The following is a 20,961-nucleotide window of genomic DNA, read 5'->3' as shown; positions in this document are numbered from 1 at the left end:
TTCATTGTTTTATTTTTATTGGTTCTATTCTGTTCTGTTTTGTTTGATTTTTACTATGTCTGAAGTTATCTGCAGCTATTTTGAAGACAACGAGAGACATTATGGTAACCACTGTTGATTTCCTACAGTTTTGAATTCCTGTGTGACTTACACTGATTTACTTTATTCTGTTTTATTTTGCTTAATATTTTCTCTTTAAAATAAAAATAAAAAAGAATACAGTGTCTTCCTGAAAATATTTCAGAGTCTGACATTGTAGATACTAAATCAGAAAATAAACTTCTTCATGGAAAGAAAAAAAATACTAATTATTCTCTCACATTTAATATTTAAAACTATTTAGATACAGGGAAATCTGGACACCCATAATTTAAAGCAATGCCTATTTAATATTTACCAAGGATGAGTTTTGTGAAGATGAATATTTTAATAATCTAAGAAAATATGGTCTCTTAATTTCCTAGACAACAACAAAAACAACAAACCATTTATTTACTCTATTCAGATTCCTTAGAATTATATTTTTGCAAAATATTCCAAATATGTGATAATGCATTTTGAAGAAATGTTAAGATGTCTAATAAGCATTTGTTTGATCATTATCAAAAAATAGTCTTATATAAATGGAAGGATATAATCCTTTTTTAAATTTCCTAGCCAGAAATACTTTTGAGTTAGCTAATGAAAAATAAAAATTTGGTCCTCAGTTTGGTCAAATTACATTCAGATGTCCCAAAACTCCTTTTATAAAGTGGGACTGTGCATTAGTTTATCCATAGCTGAAGAAAACAATTGAGCATAAGATCTGAGTGTAATATGAAATGTTTTACTTTGAAATTATGTAACTACAAATGTCACTTAGTTTCTCTGAAGCTTAATTGTGCTATCTGTAAAATGCAGTAGTAATATAATTAAACATTTATAAATTGTTTAAAGGATTAGCATTTTTCTCAGAAAAGATGGCAGCATTTGAAAGCATGACTTCTATTTATTTATTATATATCAATTTCTTCATCTGAAATGGTGATAAAATTTATAGTAATTACATCATAAGGTGATTTGAAAAACTGATGTGTATATGTATATATATATATATATATATATATACCATATTGTATATATATATGGTATTTACAGTTGGGGGTGGCACATGACAAAAGATATATAAACACTATTTTATTACTGGTAGTCATATTCTGGCATGCAGAAAGTGATTACCATGTTGCCAAATTCTATAAATAATAATGTGAATTGAATAACAATTGGAATAACTAAATAATGTTCTTTTATTTATAAAAGTATGAAACTGTTTAATTTGTATTTAGTGATATCTCAGTGTACTAATTGCTAAAGGTAAGATAATCCAGAAAGGTATAAGATAAAGACAGAGAGAAATTTAAATTCTCTATCTAATCTTTCTTTAATTTGTCACTTATTCTTAAGTTAAGGACTTACTAATCTTTCATTGTGGAATAGATCTTTAATTAATTTTTGGCAGGAATAAATAAGTAAAAAGTCACATCTGATTAAAGTATTTAGTTGACTAAAGAAATGGAGTTATTGAAACTTTATATATAATTCTTTTCATGAGAAGTTTTTTAAAGCTGGAAGGCTTCCAGTTTTAATATGTGAAAGATAAAATAAAATTGATTTTTTTCTACTCACAAGCCACCTAGAAACAACAAAGAGAAATGAGACCAATAAAGCAGTGGCCATTTCTACAACTAAACTGCTTCTGTAATTCTAAATGGGCACTAAAAATTTTGCTGTTGTGGTGAAAGTCAATCAGAAGTGAGAAAAGTTATTTAGAAAAAAATATTGCAGTTCAGATCTCAGCTCTCAGTTTTTTAATAAAAAATGCTAATTGTTTGGAGCAAAAAGAATGAGATTCATAGGTTGGTCATGTATTCTTCTCTTGACTTTTTTTCAAAACATCCTAGAAAATGTATGAAAATTTAACCCTTGATAATTAATAATGAGTAGGGAGGTTACTGTTGAATCAAGAGCCTTGAATCAAAACACTATAAACCAAGCTATACATATTGAAATATATTGTCATTGTAGCATAGTTTATGATAAAAAATTAGAGATACATAAGCATTCTTCAAAAAGTAATGAGATGAATGAATTTTATATATTATAAAAGAATTCTACTTAGGGAATAAAGGCAAAAGGTAACACTTATGAATAATTGCATTAAATAATGGTTTATATCTTGTAGAACAACATGATAACACTCAATTGTACTGGAGATATCAGTGAAAATGACCGCACTTATGATTAACAATTAAATTCATATCTCATATTGATACAAGGACTGGAAAAATCAATGAAGATCAAGAAGTTGGAAAGTTATTAAGACATAGCAGTAGGGAATGCAGCTTTATTTGGAGGTGTTATAATTTGTGTCTGAATGTGCCTCCAAAGCCTCAGGCAGTCATAGGGTCATATTTTTTCAGAGGTGACTGAATCTAGAGTTTGTGATTGATTCATGGTCCAATGCTGGGATTAAGGTTGTGAATGCTACGCGTAGGGCGGGGAGCCTTCCTGCAATATAAGGGGCAGAAAGAGGATTTTCTCTTCCTCTCTCTCATTGTTTTGCTTTCTTCTGCCCACCATGGATGATTCTCTTCTGTGAAGCCAATCCACCTTGGAGCCAATGGCTATGCAAGGGAAGCCTCTACAAACTGTGAGCCAAATATCTTTCCCTCTTTAACTTTGCATGTGAGATATTTTGTCTCCTTCCTATTATCTTTTATTTTGCTCTTTGTTTTTAATTTGTGTTTCCCATGTAAGAGAAACCATGTAATATTAAGATTGTGTGCCTGATTTGTTTCATTTAAGATTATGGTTTCAAATGCATCTATTTTCCTATAGACTACTCAAGTTTATCATTATGATAGGGTGCTACTCAATTGTATATAAATACTGCATTTGATTTACTTCACCGCTGGATAAGGTGATTCTAAGGTTAATCTATTAGGATTTGTGCTCTAAATGTTGCATGCATGCATCAGTGTCATTAACTCATTCTTGAAGAAACCTAGAAGGAGAAAAGATAGGTTTAATGGGATTTCTAACTTTACTTATTTATTTTTTGAGGAAACCCCATAATAATCTCCATGATGATTGTACTAGTTTACATTCCCACCAATTCATTAGAAGTGTTTCTTTTTTTCCCAATTGTCAGCAGCATTTATTATGTTCTTTATTGATGATGAGCATTCTTTGTTGGGTAAAATGGAATCACAAAGGCCCAGCAGTTTTGAACATTTTCTCATGTAATTACTGGCCACTTGAGAGTCTTCTTTTGAGAAATAACTAGTCATTTAACTTGCCCGGTTTTAATTGAGTCTTTTATTTTGGAGGATCTAAATTGTTTTCAGTTCTTTATATAGTCTGCATATTAGTCCTCTGAGGGATAGAGGGGAAAATTTTTCCCATTCTGTAGTTTGCCTCTGTTGGTTGTTACTTTTTCTATGTAAAAGATCTCAATTTGATATTATCCCATTTTTTATTCTAGGTACTGTGTTTGCAATTGGTGTTGTGTTCAAAAAGTCCTTGCTTATGTCTAAGACTTCAAGAGTTCTATCTATTTTATCTCTTATAAGGTTAAATGATTCTATTTTTAACATTTAATTCCTTGATCCTGTTGATTTAGTTCAGTACAGGGTGGGAGATACAGCTCTAGATTCAATCTTCTGCATGTGGTTAGCTTATTTAAAGAAGCTATCTTTCCTTCATTGTAAAGGTTTTTGGTTCCTTTGTAAGTGGGAATATGTTTGATTTATTTCCTGCATCCTCTGTTTGTTCCACTGATTCTCATGTCTATTTTTGTGGCAGTACCATGCTTTTATATCACTGTAGTTTTGTAATATAACTTCAAATTCTGCTTCCCTTTTAATACTCAGAATTGCTTTCTCTGTTATAGGCCTATTCTAGATCCATATAAGCTTTAGGATTGTTTTTTCCAGTTCAGTGAGAAATACCGTTGGCCTTCTAATTAGGATTACATTAAATTTGTATATTGATTTTGAAAGTACAGTATGGCCGTTTTCACAATATTGGCTCTCCCTGTCAAACATCAAGGGGGATCTATTCCCATATTCTGGTATGCTCTTTAATTACTTTTTCGGTACATTGTAGCATTGACTTCAGCTACATTTATTTTTTAAAAAAATCAAAACTTTAAAAAGAAGCAAGTGGGTGAGGCCCAAGAAATGTAAGCTTAAAGCTAAAGTTGCTAAGTATTTTCATAAAGTTGGTGAAAATTGTTAGCAAAATTGCTACATGAATTATAAACAAACCAACAAACATGTGTTGTCTCCCAGTATTTGTGAGTCAACTACTCAAGAGATAACTCATGAAGTTTTCATCCAAGTTTCCCAGAAATTGAAGAATCCATTTCCTTGTTGATTTCTGTGACTGATCAGGATGTATCCACTCCTCCATAGTTGTGTCCTTAGCCTCAGTAACCCTCAAGACATGGCAGCTCCCTCTCCTAGAGGGAGGTAGAGAGGGAAAAAGAGAGAGAAGGAAAGAGAGAGGAGGAAAGGGAGGGAGAGAAACATACACAGAGAGAAAGACAGAGAGAAACAGAAGAGATGGAAGCAGAAATGGAGACAGAGACAGAGAATTCACATTGCCTTGTTATAATCTATAAATGTTGAGCTGAGAAACAACATGACTTTGCTTTTCCCTTTTCTCTGTGACACCGGGAGAGGAGGGAGATTCAGCAACAGCATGTTCCTCACCCCCTTCTTTCTCTTTGCTCACCATTACTGCAGAGTATGGACTGAGACATGTTGTCTGGGTGTCCTCTATTTAGCCCCAAGGCTACTTAAAAGCTGTTCTTCAGGTGGGTGACTCTGACTGCAGGATCAGCTTGACTGAGAGCCTTGTTACTCCTCCACTTCTCTTGTTACTCCAAACATTGCTGGATCTCTTTGAAAAAGTAGCTGGAACTACCTCCAACAGGGCATGTGTTCCCAGAAATGTTACTCTGTATTCCTTTCCTCACCTGGGAGTTGTGTGCCATGACCACAAGAGGGTTCGGTTAGAACCAAGCAGAGAAATGAATTTTGACCAACAAATAGGCTAATATCAAAAAGACCAATTAGCTAGCTCAATTGTGGATCAGCCATTTGCCTGCTTCTGTATAAGCAACACTCTCCACATGCTTCTTGGGTGGTCCCAGGAGCATAAGATATGGAATAGCCCCATCAATTAGAGTGGATTAATCTACGGCTAAAAGTACTGTTAGGTATTGGGCCATGGTCAAAAGAGGTGATTATGGGGATATGAAATTAAGGATGTATGTTTGTCCCTGGCTTCTTGGTTTCCTCTCTGCTTCCTGATATAAGCAGCCTCCATGATATGGGAAGCTTTTCTCTGCTATGCCTGTCTACCATGCCATTTTCTTGGAGTCATAAACCATGAAATATAATCATAAGCCAAAATAAACCTCTGCTCATTTAAACTTCAGGTGTCAGTTTTTTGATTCCAGTCACAAGAATGTCAGTAAAACTGATTTTGGTACTGGAGAAAAGAAGTCATTGCTGTGACTAGCTGATCAAGTGGTTCAAAAGTCTTTGCAGCTGGCTGGCAGGAGGAGTTTGGAAGAGTTTGGATATGTCAGCTAAAGAAACCATGCTATATGGTTAAGCAAAACAGAAAAAGAATGATAAGAGATTATGATTACATTCACAGTGCCAGAATGTTGATAAAAATTCATATAATAAAGGCCAGCTCAGGAATTTTCAGTTGGAGAAGAGGGCTAAGTTGTTAGTGTGACTTGAGATGTGTTATGTGGTGCAAAATACTTTTTTCTAGTTTATGTTGGGAGGCTGTTGAAGCTGGAAATTGAGCACATTGTTCAGGGCTGCAGCGGCAGGCGGGGGCATGGCTGACCCAAGACAAGACTACAGATGAGGACACCTGGCTTCAACCTCTATTAACAAGACAGACTATGGCTGCAGGCATTTCACCCCTGTAGTGAAAATGAACCTGGAGACTTTCTCTAAGATACCTCTCCTTAAACTAACATAAGAGAGTTCTCTGAAATTAACATAATCTGTTACTCTGAAAAATCCTTGAACCACTCCCAAGTTCCTGCACAGTGTCCTGTGTTTTCTACTCTAACCTTTTCCTTGTTTGAAAACTAATAAATATGGGCAACCTAAAGACATTCTGTATGTCAACCCCTAAAGTCTCAAACTCTTTAAGGGTTTTAAATCCTCCCGAAGCACTAAATCATACCACTTGTCTCATTTACTTAAGCCTTAGTCATATACTATTTGGAAGATTGGGGATCCCAGATAATTTTATTCTTGACCTGAGACTTCGCTGAAGACTGAGATTAAGGGAAGTAAACTAATTAATCTACACGAGGGAATTCCAAGGCAGCCCAGTGATAAGGCTGTGACATGGTTGCTGCTGGAGGCTGATAGCAAGAGCTACAGAAAGAAACAGGAAGAAACACCAGAGCTAAATGATGTGAATACTGATCAGAAAAAAAATGCCTGCAATGTTGGTGCTTTTTTAATTTATTGGTACCAGGAATTAAACTCGAGGCCTAACTCTTGCCAGGCATTGAGAATATTAATATTAAATAGAAGTGGCATTTCTAGAGGTGGTGCTATGACTGATTAGAGGCTAAAATCCAATTGTTATTGATTCATTGCTCAGGAGTAATTGCAGGCACACTGACTCTATCCAGTTGAGTAAGAAAACAGTTAAAGGAGAATGACCAACATATAATTATTCCAACCATATGTGGCTCTCATTTTCTCATATCAATATGTATAACGTACTTATGTGTTAGAATGAAGGAGTAAATCAGTCTATATGGCTGCAAAACCTTGCTATAAACTAAGGCTTCAGGGAGTCTTTTACAAAAACTCAGAAACAGTAAATGTGATGTTTATATTGGAGTCATAACAGTGACCTATGCAGGTACTATGGGTATCAGTGAAATCAGTATTCATGAACTGTTTGCAAATGTGTAACTCACATAAATGTATAGACTGATTTAAATCTATGTAAAGATATGAACCTTGGTACTGAAGATTTAAAAACTGAATTTGAAAGCAAATTTAGAATTAAAAAAATATACACAGAATCTTGGTGGGTGTTGTAATAGTTTAACCTAGAAAGATAACCTTCTACTGTTTTGTGCGGGTATAAATGAATATGTCATCAACTGGATAAAGCCTAAGATTAACTGATAAAAATGCATACTTTTCTCTATATCATATAAACAATGTTGTTGTAAAACATTTTTTAGTCACTTTCTTGTTGCTGAGACAGAATACGAAAACACAAAAAATGAAAGGAGTTTATTTTGGCTCATAATTTGTAGAGATTTGTGTCTAGGGTCACCTGGATCCTAGGCAGGGCAGCATGGCAGAGGAGTTGCAGCTCATGGTATAGCACCAAGAAGCAGGCAAAGATCAAGCAAGGACTGGAGATAGACCATTTTCAGCCCCACCCAGTGACCCACCTTCTCCCACCAGGCCTCAGCTCCATTTAGATATAAGTCATCAATGAGCTAATCCAGTTGTGAATATCACACTTTTAAAATCAGAAAACTGGAGTAGGAATTGTAATGATTTTGTGGAAAGTGAGTTATTCAACAGTCATGAGCTACAGAATAAAAAATTTCTAGAGATCTCTTACATTATATAACACTGGAAATACACTTAACTATTGCAGAATTAAAATGCTTAGGAAATAATTTTTATCATAAGTAGATTCATTTTTTAAAGACACAATGCATCCTTCAGCCCTAAGAAAACTCTAATCTAGATTATTTCTCTGTATATTTCTTCTAGACATTTTATATTGATCAAATCATATAGCATATGATCTTTGATGATTGATATTTTTCAACTAGTATGCTGTTTTTAAGCTTCATTCTTGTTGTATTAAGTATCAGGATTTTGTTCTTTATTGTCAAGTAATATCCCACCATACTTATATACCATATTTGGCATATTCATTCACCATCAGATGGACTTCTGTGTTGTTGCTATCATTTGGTTACATTAAATAGTAGTGTCATCAACACTGATATAGAAGTTTTTTTTTTTATAAAATTGTTTCCATCATTGAGTGTTTACCCAAGAATTGCTTAGATGTTATGTTTATCATTTCAAGAAATGTGGCGTATTGCTTTCCAAAGCGGTTTTACATTTTACATTTATACAGCCTTGTATAGCTATTCCAATTTCTGCATGCATAAACTCATCAAATCTTATCTGACTTCCTGAGTCTAGCAATCTTAGTGTATTTGAAGTAGAATTTCAGTGTTTTGATTTGCAATTCCCTGATGACTACCAATATTCAGCATTTTTTAATATGTTTAATTGCCATTCCTTTATAATTGAGAGATCAAGATATGCTTTGGAGAAAATTATTTGATGATTTTTTAATTGGGCAATTTGTTATTTATTACAGATTTAAAGGGTTTGTTTATAAATTCTGGATACAAATAATAGGCACATGATCTGAAATTATTTTCTCCCTTTCTTTAGATTGCTTCACTTTCTCAGTGGTATTTTTTAAAGCACAAACGTTCTGAGTATATGAATTCCCAAAACACTTGTATTTTCTTTACTTTGTTTTCCTAATGTGCTGCATCTAATAATCTTTCATCAAATTTCACATCATAATAGATTTATCTAAGTACTTTCTTCTGGGAGTTTTATAGTTTTATCTCTGTCATGTATGGTTTACTCAGTTTTGAGTTAAATTATTTGTATTATGTGAGATAAGGGTCTAAATTAATATTAACATATATATTACAAATTTTTATCTTTATATAATAATCCAAACTACATGTTATATACATACTACTTTATATTCTCCTTTGTAAATCACTAAAAGATTGTATTTCATTTTGTAATGAATTATATATACATATAATCTGTATATGTAATATTCATTTGTAATTTATATACTTGAAATCTATATATAATCTATTACATAGATACTCTATATAATTACTTAAATAATAATATAGATATTTATAGATATATATGGAGAGACAGATTGAAGCTATCAGTTGGAGTCACTAGTAGTCAGCTTGAGGAAATAACTTGAATATTTCTTGTAAATCAGGTCTATTAGCAACAAATTCTCTGTTTTCATTTGCCTAATTATGCCTTTCATTGGCTTACTTCATCGTTTGATTGGTTTTAAAATGAAGTTTGCTCTACTTTTCTGTCTGTTGTGAAACTCATGACCTTAATTGTTTGCTTCTGCCTCAAGTTCACAAATAGCTAGGACTATCACTGCATATGACTGGAATTGTCTTTTTGTTTTCATTTTTGAAAATAAGCTTTGCTAAGATTTTTGGATAACAGTTTGGTTTGGTATTGCGTTTAGTTTTCTCTGTGAAGTTTTAAATGTATAACTTCATAAATTGACCTCTATCGTCTTACTGAAAGTCTGACTATTGATGTTATTGTTCCTTCCTAGTAAATGACTATTTATTATGCTCCTGTGGGCTTCAATTTTTTCCTTGCCAATGACTTTTAACATTTTAGCTCTGACAAGTCTATTTGTGGATCTTGTGTTTACACTACTTTTGAGCTCTGTATGTATTTTTCAATAAACTTGGGAAGTTTCAGTGTAGAGGACCACCTGCTCAGCTATCCTTGAAGAAAGAGCAATTATCTCTATATTAGCTTACCTGGCCTTATTTCTGTATAATGATATGTATAGAGTTGGATAAATTATTTCTTTTTCCCTTTAATTGGCACTAAGCAATGTAAAATAGGACTAGTTGAAGTACTGATGTGTAATCTTGGAAGCCAAGTGGCAGTCCTATTTCTTTCCCTGTCTCAGTGTCTCCCTCTAAATGATTGAGCCCAGTGGGATAGCAGAACCACACAGCTCCAGGGCTGTCAACTGGGTTCAGCTTGGCGATAAGAGGATATGACTTCCCAAGGCAAAAACAGTTTGCACATCAGAACTGAAGCACCAGGCTTCTAAACATTAAATGCTACCTCAGTCGTGTTATGCAGATGGGTCTCTTTGCATATCCTTCTCTCTGCATATCGCAGAGGTGTTTTCTGACCTCCTAGCCAGCTTTACTCACACTACTCACATAATTCCTGCCATTTTACAGACACTGATCCTATAACCACCCCCTTCTTCATGAATTAATAAAATCTGTGTTAAGCCCTGGCTTGTAGCCTTTGTTCCATGAACCCTCACCTGGACTATACTCAGGACCCCTTAACTGTAAATACATCATAGTGTCTTTTTTCTGCTGTTGGTTGCACTAGTGGTGGTAGATTGGAATTAATATGCCAGGATGCCAGTAACATTTCCATGGGATTATAAACATAAATTTCCCAGACTGCAAGGAGTATGGGAAAAGGGACCTCTAAAAGGGTCTCTGTATTTCAGTAATTATTCAACATTTCATTCTGCTTTGTGTCTTCTCCTTTTCATACTCTGATTATGCATGTCTTTCTTGGGATAAATAGTCCCCACATTAAAGCCATAGTCACTGGGGATCAAACTCACAACCTCATGCTAGCCAGGCAAGCACTTATGCCAGTGAGCTAAATCCTCAGCACCAATTTGCCAGAGCTTTCTTCTCTTTTGTGGAAAACAACAAGTTGTTAGCCTTACAAATTGTTAGTTGATTCATCTTTTGTTCTCAGTAAAACCATGCAAAATAAACTATAGACTCATGAAAACAAATATGGTCTCCTTTAAATGGATGATCCCAGAATTCAGTGTTTTTTATTAATACTGACCCAAGAAAGGTCTCTGTCAGTTTGTCTCTTACCTTGTTTTCTCCTGAAAACTGGTTGGCTTACACTATAGTTCTTGTCTTTACTGAATCTATATCTCTACTATGAATTTCCAGTTACTACTGATAGTATTTTTTCACAATTTTTATTAGTGCACATTTGTACTACATAATGTTATTATCTTTTTGTAGAGTTGATACATCTACATTTACACATATTAATTCACATTTTCTTTCTCTTTCTTTCCTGTCCCACTTTTGTTCTTGTCCTCACTCCCACCACCTCTTGGTCCCCTCTCCAGCTAAAAAAAATCTATCCCTCTGCTTCCTATTATCTATCTTTTTTACCTTGTTCTCTATAATTTAGGTTTCTTAAATAAGAAAAATCATGTGATATTTAAGTTTTTATGTCTGACTTACTTTACTTAACATTATGCTCTTAAAGTGTATTCGTTGTCCTACAAATGACTGAGTTTTCCTTTCTTTATGGTGTATCTGTACTCTATTGTGTATAAACATCACATTTTCTTTATCAATTCACCTACTGATGTACATGTCTTCTTTCAATGCTCAGCTATTGTGAGTTGTGCTACTATGACTTTTTAAGTGTATCTTTAGGTTTAAGTTCCTCTATACACTTTCACAAATGTTTTTCATTGTTTTTAGAATAAATTAGTAGCTATACATTTCTAGAGCTAGCATTATAAACAATAATATACTTAAGGAAAAACTGTAAACCTACCTAAAGACCACAGCTCCCCAGTGGGTAACTAAAAGCAGAATGAAGCTTCAAGTCTCTATCTTCATTTTTTAATTTCCTTAATTACCTTAAAACTTCATCTGGAAAATACAATTTTGAGTGAAATAAGTTAGTAACACAAGTTTAAATGTCACATGTTATCTCTTATTTGATTAAGGCAGAGTGCAAATAAAAAGACTAATAAAGGATGGAAGAAGAAATGAAGAAATAGATCTCTTTGAAATGGGAAGATATCCAGCAAAGCAAAGAGAGGAAAGAGAGGATGGGAAAGGGGAAGAAAGCAGAGGTAAGGTGTACCATGTCCAGGAACCTAATTACCTCAATGAATGTAACCATTATGAGTCAAAAACATGAGCTAAGAATTGTAATAGCAGAAAGCATGAGAAGGGGGAAATAGGATTTAGAGGCAAAGAGCATAAAGGTGAAGGTGATTAAAAAAAGAAAGAACTTGTGTTATATACATGTAGGCACTCCCCAAGATGAATGTAAACTCCATGTACTGCAATCATATACCAATAAAAGAAAAAAAAAAACCCTCTGGGACAGGTCCCAGGTCTGTCCAGCACATAGCAATATTAAATACTTAGTACCTATAATATAGGTTTATTACTCCTAAATTTACTTAGTCTGTCTCATCTATTTTCAAGACAGAGGGCACCAAGAATAACTAAAGAAATTTTTAGTCTTTTCAAGGACATCTAATTGTCATTCTTCACCATGTACAGCTCCAGACACCCTAGAGTAACTCCTAAAAGTCTCTAGTTATTGTCCTAAACTTGCAATTATTTTGGGTTTCAGAAAAAGTAGCCTTTCAGAGCACCCCATGGCAAAATTACCTTTCTGAAGAAGCATTAGTCCTGTCTGGAATCCAGGTATCCCCTCTCATACCAAAAAAAAAAAAAAAAAAAAAAAAAAAAAAAAAAACCATCTCATGGCAAATAAATTCCCTTTGAAGCCATGATGATTTATCCAGAGTTATAAAACCACACCTGAGATACCCCTTACCTACCCTCAGCTTGCCACGGTACTTACTCCTTAAAACCAGCTGCTGCTCTTTCATTGCTGGGCCAGTTGGGTCCTTTTCTTCAGATCTGCACCCATTTCAGTTCCTGAAACTGAAGCTCTTCCCTTCTCTCACTTTTCAGTTAGTTTCTTCCCTGTAAATTCATACTTCAGTTTTATTTGCCATCATCGTTGAGGCAAGAAGCTGCAAGAGCCAGTGAGCAAAGCTCTACACTCAGTCCTGAACGCTCATGCACTAGGCAATAGCTGGAGGGCCTCTTGAGCTGGCTTTCCTGACATGGAACCAGAACAAGTCAGGTCTTAGGATTCTCAATAGGCAGAGCATAAACTAGTAAATGGAGGTAATTTCAGAGAGAAAATTGCTTTTAGTCATCACAAAATGAAATAATGTAAATACAAAAGAAATGGTTTTAAAAACACTTAAAATCACCAATGAAATTTGTCACGTATTTATTAGACATACTTTCACAACTTTAATATAGAAAAGGAAATTCAAAAGTCATTGAGAAAAAATAGAAAATTCATTGAAAACAAAATATATCAATGTAAATTTTATAATAGACCCTGGTGTACATTGTTAAGGATTATTATGTGAAAAATATAAGGCCCAAACTAATAATGACAAATAAAATATTTTACTATAACAAAAAATATGCTTAGATGGAAACACTTTAGTTCATCATAATAGTTGATATCATATATGATATCCCTTCTCAGAGTGATTGCTGATCCTCAGGGATACTTTTCCAGATCAGGCTCCCAGCCACATTGATCTCCAGGAAGGATTATGAATGTGCATCTTTCAAAGTCACTGCTGCTCACATCTTACTGCGACCAAAATCACAATCACAGTTAGCTTCAATAGTGGCTAGAAATAAAGCCATTGCTATGGGAGGCTATTTGATCTGCTATGATTTTGGGGTACTATTGTTGTTGTTATTATTATTATTATTGTAGATGATAAGACATTGCCATTTTGAATATATAGTTGTTTTGCCACAATATTTCTATCACATAAAAAATTTGATATTGTTATTACTCATAAGTCCTGAAAATTAGCATAGTGACACATTCATTTCCACTATAAATACAAATGACAAGAGTAAAATTCCAAACAATACGCAAAATTCTCATAAATGTTATTATTGTATAAATTTCTTATGGGATTTACACATATGCACACACACACACTAAACATTTCCCTCCAAAAATATTTTGGCAATGTGTGTATATAAAACTACAAATACTGAAATGATCCTAAAAGTGTACTTCAAAGGTTTATTCTAAAGAAATAATTATACAAAACTTTAAAAATACATCTTTATAAAGTGAAGCTAATTGTCCCTTGCAAAATTATATTGTAAACTACTAAGGGCATTTAAAAATACAAATTATTAAAAACTTTGGAAAAGATACTCAAAATGTACAAATTTATTTTCTATTTAGTTTTACTATAATTACTTTATTTTATAAAGTTAATTTATGGTGATAATGCAAACAGCTTTTGAAATTCATGAGTATAAAAAGTTCAAAAGACATTTTATCCAAAAAAAAAAAAAAAATAGCCTGAGAACTCCTTGTAAAAAAATTTCCTTATGAATAAATTTTCAAAAAATAAGAACTCTATACCAAGAATGAGCAGATAGTTATCAAATAAAAAAATATTAAATCCAGACATATAAGACACTAAGTAAAATCATATCCATATGTAAACTCTTAGGAAAGATTCATTTTATGTACGGAATTTGAAAACTTTATACTACTAAGGTTTTAAAATCATTTCTGTTCTTACTTGGAGTTCAAAAGAATACAAACTTCCACAGAATAACAGTAATATGAATCCTTTTCTTTATGAATCTTTAAATTGTTTGTTTTTTTAGTGTTCCATCCAATAATTGCTTCTATAATATCAAGATCATGCAGATAAACATGAAGTCAAGTAACATATTTCTTATCCTGCCCAGCTGAAACCAACTATCCAGTACATTTCATAAAATAAGGCTATGTTATTATGCATGTTAATTCAATCTATACATGTTTAAAATATAATAAAAATTCCAATACCATGTTCCAACATCAACCTAAAGGATTCTATATTAATATTACATCATGCTTAGGAAACAAGTCCTGATGACACCACATTCTGAAGTGACAGTAATTTTGCTTTATATATACAATTTCCTGCTTTTGTTTTCACAACAATCACGTTTATGTGGCTATAAAGAAGATGAGTTCTCTTAAATAGTAGGCAATAAATCTGGCAACTTCTTGAAGGTGGACAGAATGTAAGATATTCAGGCATGAGTTGCTATTTTGGAGCTCCAGAATTGCATATTCCTTCTTTGAAGAATAGCACAAAAAGAATTTAAAAAATCTTTCCCCTTTGAAGAATACCCCAAGAGAAAGTCTGAAGCATATATTTTCATATTTACCCTACATGCATAGGCCATATTTTTGTGACTCAAGCTAATTAAAGCAAAATCCTCTCCATGTGGAAATGAGATCTTGCTAAAAATTTATGCCAAATTATATGAGACAACTGGTTTTTTTTCTATACATTCAGTCAAAATGTTTATCAAGGCGTGCAAAAAATCTTTCTAGATTAAAGGCATTTTAGAAATTCTAATGTGACTTATTTTGTTATTTGACAGAAATCCTGAAGTATAGATCATACAGAATTATATATTTGGCAATTATGCAAACTGAATAATATTTGGCTTAAAAATAATAAGATAACAATAAAATTTTCACCCATAATTTTGAGCAAAGCCTTCCAAACTGAACAGAAATTTCCTTTTTCATTCACCAACCTACTTAGCTGCACACATGCTACCCAGAAGCCCGCATCCAGACATAAGAATGCATACCACAGTGACTGATGTGGGAAAAAAAGAGTAAAAAATAAGTAAAAAGATGATAATATCAACTACAATAGATCAAGAAATACTCTGCTAAATTTAAGCAGCTGAATATTGCTAACAATTTTAGGGAGTATAATGTATTGGAGGTATGGGAAATACCACCTCACACTGAACAGAAGAAGAGTGAAAGCAGATTCACCATACTGAAATTAGAAGAAACGATTTTTTCCCCCTCTGGCTAGGAAACATATTACATGATTTCAAGTGGGAAGTTTTGACAGGTTTGAGATCTTGAAAGAAAAGTATACAAAAGGAGCTATAAAAACAATGTCAATGATGTTCTTTGAAATGAAATGCCACCCAAAATGCAGTTTGATCTCGGCAGCATCAGTTTCCAAACATTTCAATCATTCTGGATTTCTTAGGCTGCTTGTGGTTTCACTGTCATCCTCACTTAAATTGTACCATTTTAAAAAAATTATTAACTTGTGTATGTACTTCCTGCAGTAAAAAATGAGAACTCTGTCTGAGGGATAAAAGATAAACTGAGATACTGACAGGCCTTGTGAGAGAAAATGTTGGTATACAGTGTTAGAGTAATTTTCATCTACTGGAAAATATCATATGAATTAAATATAAATACCCAGATTATTGGAATTTGGTTATTCAAAGGTCAGTTTACATTTACTGGAACATATCTGTAACCAAATACTCTTTTTAATGTAATGAATTCCTGAACTTGATCTAATTACTAAGCACATATGAACATTAGCCTGCTCTTGCATTATTGATCTTGCTTATAAACTTGTATTGGTATGCAATGGTCATTATATTCTTCATGCTGTCCTTCTGCTTCTGCTACAGACTTATTCATTCTTGGCATTCTGCCTTTTATGTGTTTCTTAAAATGTCTCGTTTTAATTCCTATGTGTAGTTCCATTCCAGAATTTAATCTCCATTTTGGATTATTAGTCATCTGTGTGGCTATACAACCATCATAATTATGTTTCGAACTGTTAAATAAATACAGTCTTTTAGATTCTGAATATCATTCACCTGTTGTCTCCTATGAGTCACATTCATTCCTTCAGCTTCAAACAAGACAGCTCTTAAGCTTCATAAACCTTTCTGTTTTCTGCTAATTAGGTATTACAACTAACCATATTGAACACAATTGGCTCTATCGTTAAGAAACTCTTGGATCATAACTCATTGCTATTGTTTACAATACAATGTTTTTGTCACCCAGTATTTCCATAAGATTAGTTTTGCTTTTTTCCCCTATTTTCTACAACTTTTTCTCTCCTGGATATGCTTCATCTTCCTGTTATTCAACTGTCATTCAATTATCATTTAGTGTATAGTTTTAGAATCTTTTATTCCCACACACACACAGTGTTGCTTTGATCCTATTGCTGATTTTGTCACAGTTCATAATTTTTTTTTCCCTAATTTGGACTTCTCAGAGAATACTTGTATACCAAAAGGTGGTGTTTAAGGTTTATTGACTGTGTTGATAGCATGATGCTAGAAAGTTTCCAACTTCAATTTTGGGCTGTGGCAACATCTTTTCTTATCTTGAGTAATTGCTTTTGCTTTTACCTAACGTATAACACTACAAAATTCAATGCATCATTTAATGATCATTTAACAACTTGAATTTTGGGGCATAATATATTATTATTTTGAAGATTGTCTTAGGGTCTTTCCTTAGATCCATCTACATTTTCACCCTGAGTGATATCTATTCCTAAATACTTAAATCTCATTGGTATACTTAAGCTCAAGCCAAGATCTTTCCCCCTTGTTCCAAAATCTTGCATACAGTTATCTATATATTTGACATGTCCATTAGGATAACTAATAAGATTTGAAATAAAATACATCTTAATTGTTCTAGTCCATAAATTCACACTGTACATACAATTATATTTGTCTCACATAATTGAACAGCTAGATATTTACACAGAAACACCTTCATTTGTCCCAGCAGTCCAATAATTCAAATTATATTAGTTCATCCTTGAAATTCCCCAAGTTACCAGGGATAAATGTGTGATAATTTATTATATTACATTATCTAAAACCTACCTCTGTAGTTAATTTTATCTGATTTATTGTTTTTCTACAGAGTACAAGTTAGGGACACAGTTTAAGTTATCAAATATGTGCTACCCCTTCCTAATTCAAGTCCTTTCACATACTATCATATCTTTCTGGCATGAGTGAACCACTGATACTATCTGCTTTCCACCATACATTATTTCTTTTTACAATGTTTTCTTATCTATTATTCAGAGTTCATTGGAGCACAGACATATTTATTTCACTGTTTTCACTCATCTGTTTGTAAATTCTTGGAAGTTATCCATTTTTACATAAGGTTTTGAACTATTTTTCTTAAATAATTGTTGCACAATACAAAGAAGCAAAAACTATAACTGTCATAATAATTCTTATAGCTCTATAAGCACAATTTGATAATATAAATAAGCAATTAAATTTTCAAATATTCAAGATAACAGCATCTTAGTTACTTTCTTTATCACTAGGTCACAATACCGAACTCGTGGTTCCTCTCCTAGAGCCTCAATCTCCCAAAGGAGTGTACAGTGAAGGCTTAATAAATGATTAAAGTGGGATGATTTTAAGGCTCCAGGAAGGTCAAAACTCTTCTGCCAAGTTCAAGACTGTGAGGGCTATGACAAAGACTTTTCTGGACTACCCTATTTATTAGGTCAAAACAAAGGGTAGGGAAACAAACGAAAGCATGCGAAATGAGTCACTTCAAACAATTCTCCAATCTGTAAATTATGCCAGTTTAAGAGAAACATTTTATCTTCAGGATGATATTTATGGTAGGAGAGCAACTACAGGAGTGAGATTCCTTCAGCTGCAGTCTCTATTTACCTAGTTAGTGCTGGAGTCGAGGTGTCCCCAGCTGTGGCCTTATCTTGCCCTTTGAGATATCTTTGGCATCACAGGCCACTCCAGGCCTCAGCCAGGATCAGTTATTCATAGAGGTTCACTTACTATGAATCAGCTCCCATCCCAGGCAAGGGGCCTAGCCCTAGGACAGACTCACAGATAAATATAGATAGCCAATTAGCTAATTTTAAGTCCCGCTTAGAGCTGCTTCATTGTGGTCTCAAACACCCAACAATCACAAATTAAAGAAAGAAAGGTTTATTTTGGCTCAAAGTATATAGAAGTTTCAACCCACAGTCAACCAACTCCATGGCAGAGTGTCATGACAAAGGGGTATGGCAGTGGAAGTTTGCTCATGGCATGGTGTGTAGGAAACAAAGAGGGATCTGGGGAGAGGGAGAGAGATAGATCCTTCAGTGACATGGATCTATGGCCCAACTCTTCCAACCAGGCTTTGCTTCTCAAATCACATTTAAGTATGCTACCATCAGTGGACTAAACCTCTGCTAAGTATCATGCCCACATGATTCCATCACCTTCCAAATGCCCCAGCTATCAGCACATGAAGTTTTAGGATGCATCTAGATATAAGCCGTAGCATTCTACCCCTGGATCTCAAAAGATTCATGAGGATTGTTTTACGCAAAATGAGAGTTTTTAGTCTATCTCTAAGAATTGCTTAAATCCTAATGGTTTCAGTATTGAGAAGTCCATGTCCATGTCTCCTCTGGGATTTAAGGCAAACTCTTAGCTATGAGTTTCTAAGAAAAACTGGATAGAAAGTTAAACCCTGCTAATGTACTAAAGTACATAGTAAACATTCTCAATCCAAAAGGGAGAAATAGGGTGATAGAAAGGAATGAGATCACAGCAAGACTAAAACCCATCAGGGAAAACATTAACTCCTAAAGTTTCTTGTGCAGCACCCAGACCAGCTGGTGGTGATATATGAATGACATAGGGCTTGGGTGACTCTGACCTCTGGCACTGCTGATGTAGTCATCAGATCCTCTGTTGAGCCAGATTTGTTCACTTCTCAGACAGATTAGCAGCATTCCTTAGACATTCCACATTCCGGTTTCTCCAACTTTCTGGGTTCTTCACTGCACTTGTGCTTCAGTTGTGCTGTGGCATAAGTGCTGTGGCACTTGCTGTGGCAAGTGGTTGACCTGTCAGTCACCAAGACCTGATAATTATGGAGATTCAGGACATGTGTTTACAGAATAGCTCCCATGCCCTGTACCTGATACCAATCAGGAAATGATATTTTCAATTTTTTTTCTGGCGTAAAAGTGGATGAGCTTTTGATGGGACTGCTTGGCTTCAGCACCAAAAGAAAATCTAAAAGATGGTACCCATTGATGTCATTGCCACTGTCTCCTTGAGCTTGCAGTGACGTGCACTTTGTGAAGGGTGTAGCTCTTTTTTATCCTCCAAAACACTTTTTCTTCTCTAATTCCTCTCTTGCTCTTCATTTTCTTATTTTCTTCTTATTCTTTTCTCCTTTATAAACATTAAACGTTCATGTTCATCCATTGTCACATCCATTTCTTTGAACAGGACAGCAAGAACCTGAAAAGGACCACTGGCCATCACACAGTCTCACAGAGGTCTCACACACACACACAGATCTCTTGGGGGCATACTGCTTGGCCTTCCAGGCATTTTTCTGAAATATGAGTGGCATACTCTCTGACTCCACAGTTCTTGAATTCTGTATGTGCACATAATAAGCACAATGTGGATGACACCAAGGTCTGCAGCCAGCAGATTCTGTGTCTTTCTATGTATGTCTCATTGTTTTGTAGAACTTGAATGTTGCAAAAAAAGCATCAATGTCACCGGATCTTTCCAGACTTTTTAGTATGCTATAGCAAGCCTTTAAATTGCTTGGCACAAGCATAGCAAGGTCTTCTTACATTTTCCTGAGTATTTATCAGGCCTGGGCCTGCATGTGACTGCTTGACCTCCCTTATTTTTAAACATCTCAATTATCCCCAAAAATCCCACAGTAGAATCTTGGGACCTTCGATGGTTTGTTGCTTGTTTCTACAGGTAATGTCTCATCCTAGGCATGTGCAAACTTCTGAGCTTCATATAGCTTTACAGTGTAATGTGTGTGTTTCCTCCTTGCTTGAAATATTTTGAAAATGAACAGGCGGGGCATTCTGGAAGGTCATACATAGGTTAGATTATTATAAAATATCTGCTCTTTTTTCTCTGGTCTGAGGGAAGGAATTAAAAATTGAACTTCTGCTTCTGGCAGCCCAATGCCATACCATTACATTTGGGTTACAACAAGGTTGGGAAAACCCATTATAATGTTTTCTCCCATTTCTCATATGGCTTATTCTGATTTGACATTGACTTGATAGCTATAGATGTTTGCACATTTCCCAAAGTTTCTGTGAGTTTTAATCAATGTTTACATTATGAGACCTCCATGGAGAAGGAGGCTTAGAACTTTCTAATCAGTCATTGTGCAACTGACATTCCACCAGTCTATTCTGAAAAAAATCCTGTTGGGTACTTTGCCCTTGATTTGCAACATAAATCTTCCTAAAAGTTCCAACAATAGCCATGTCATTGCCTCAGCATTCAATTGCCTTGAAATTTCTTCT

Source organism: Cavia porcellus, unplaced genomic scaffold, assembly GCF_034190915.1.
Source record: "Cavia porcellus strain 051 isolate PalLab524CR breed Dunkin Hartley unplaced genomic scaffold, mCavPor4.1 scaffold_9, whole genome shotgun sequence".
Lineage (NCBI taxonomy): Eukaryota > Metazoa > Chordata > Mammalia > Rodentia > Caviidae > Cavia > Cavia porcellus.
The sequence above is the reverse complement of the archived record's forward strand: the minus strand, read 5'-3'. Positions refer to the sequence as shown.